We start from the raw sequence: 2,092 nt of genomic DNA, 5'->3' as shown, positions 1-2,092 counted from the left end.
GGTGCGTGTGCGTGCATGCCCAAGATCCCAAGAGGAGAATGGAGGAGAAGGGATTGCGGCATGGCTATCCCCCCTGGGGGCTGATTTCTCGCTTTCTGTCTCTATGTCTCTGTCTCTGGTGAGCGCACGCGCCCTATAGCAAAAACCTCTCCAAAAAAAAAATCATTTATCTATTTTAATAAAGTTAAATAAAATAATTTTTAAATCACTCATTTATTTTATTTATCTATTTTAATTTGACCAGAGAGAGAGAAAGTGAGAAAGCAAGCCGCCAGGTCTGGGACTCAAACTGTGGTCAGCCATGCACGAGTCCAGCACCCTTAACTGCCACACCTCCTGCCGGCCCCTTAAACTTTTATATTTAAAAGAAGGACCTCTGCCAGCCTCATAGCCAAGTGGTCCAGGAAGCCTGATCCCACATGGTCAGCCACAGTTTGAGTCCCAGCCCTGGAGGCTTGAAAAATACGCCAGGTGCATGTATGAGCGTGCCTAGAATCCAGGCAGGATGGAGAAACGAAGGAGCCGGGCAAGACGACATTGCCACTCCCTCTCGCTCTCCATCTCTCTTCGGTGAGTACGTGTACTATGTCAAGACAAATAAATCGGCCAGCAGGTGGCATGGTGTTTTAGGCAGCCAGATCCCATACCACAGACTATGTGGTTCGAGTCCCAGACCATCACATCAGGCGCATGTGCGTGTGTGCCCCAAATCCTGAGAGGAGAGAAGCGACTGAGGCATGCCCTATGCCTGGGGGGCAGTGATTTCTCACTTTCCCTCTCTCTCTCTCTCTCTCTCTTCTGGTGAGCGTGCGTGCCATGTAGCAAAAATAAAGTAAGTTACTGAGCCAGACTGACATTGAAACACGTTTTCTATTTGGAATCACTGTAATTCCAAGCTCTGCCAATCCCCAGGGCGTTCCCGTGTAGTTCCCCGGAGTCTAAGTTTGTTTACGTTCCTTGCAACACTCTTCGCAGAACGACGGCGGGGCAGGGGGCACAGACGCAGTCCTGAGCCCCGGTGCTCCTTGACCACTCAGACACGCCGCACAAGATGGAGCCCGCGCCATGCTCCGCAGAGGACTGACTTGGGGCCCCAGCTGTGCAGGACCCGCCAGCCGCGACTGCTTCGCCCAGGCGGCGCCCAGCGCTCAGGCCAGGCAGCTGTCTCAGAGGCCTCTGATCATCCACCCTGGCTGCGCTCCCGCTTGGCTCCGCGTCCGGGAGCAGTGGAATCATTTCCATGCTTGCTTGCGCTGTTCCATGTTCTCTTGGCTGCGTTCCTCCTCCCAGGGGGATTGTTCTCTCTCAACCGTCAGAGAATAAAGCTTAAACGTGAAAAACAAGACATCGGACTCAGGCGAATGGGGTAGACGCACCTCTGTCTGCATCCACACCTGCCTGGGTTGTTAGCTGCCCCATCAGGCCCTGCAGAGGGGAGGAGGTGGTTCAGGACGACTTTGAACACCATCCTGGAATGGCCACGCCTTTTCCCGTCACATCAAAGAGCCTCATTCTTCTCTCCTGTGGTACAAGAGTTTCATAACCTGAGTAGCCCTGAGTACCCTGACATGATCCTCCAGACACCCATCCTTGCTTCCTGTTTTTCAAACGCTTCCTTTACTTCCCAAATTTCAGATGGGTAGGGAAATTATTTGGGTCTCGGTGTTCTCACTGGTGGATGCAGTAATAGGTGTGATGAGTGATTCATGGTCAGTACCTCTGGCCAGTAGCTGTGGGAAATAAGAGAAAACTGAGGCCACAAAAAAAAAAAAGAAAAAAGAGAAAAAGAAAGAGAAAGAGACTGAAAATAGAGAACACATTATCATGTCAGGTAATAAGCAAGAAATCACCCCCCCGGGGCAGGGGGAAATGGCCACACCGCAATCCCTTCTCCTCCATTCTCCTCTTGGGATCTTGGGTGTACATGTGCCTGGCGTGACTTTAAGCCACCGGGTCCAGGACTTGAACCGCGGTTGACTACATGGGAGTCCAGTGACATAGCCATTATGCCAACTGCTGGTTCCGTCAGGTGATTCCGGAAGGAAAGATTGCCAGCATCCTTCCTAACCTCTCAGTAAGTCCCTGGAAAACA

The sequence above is a fragment of the Tupaia chinensis genome, unplaced genomic scaffold (genome assembly GCF_000334495.1).
Source record: "Tupaia chinensis unplaced genomic scaffold, TupChi_1.0 Scaffold144982_1, whole genome shotgun sequence".
In the NCBI taxonomy this organism is placed as follows: domain Eukaryota; kingdom Metazoa; phylum Chordata; class Mammalia; order Scandentia; family Tupaiidae; genus Tupaia; species Tupaia belangeri.
Note: the sequence above shows the minus strand (reverse complement) of the source record.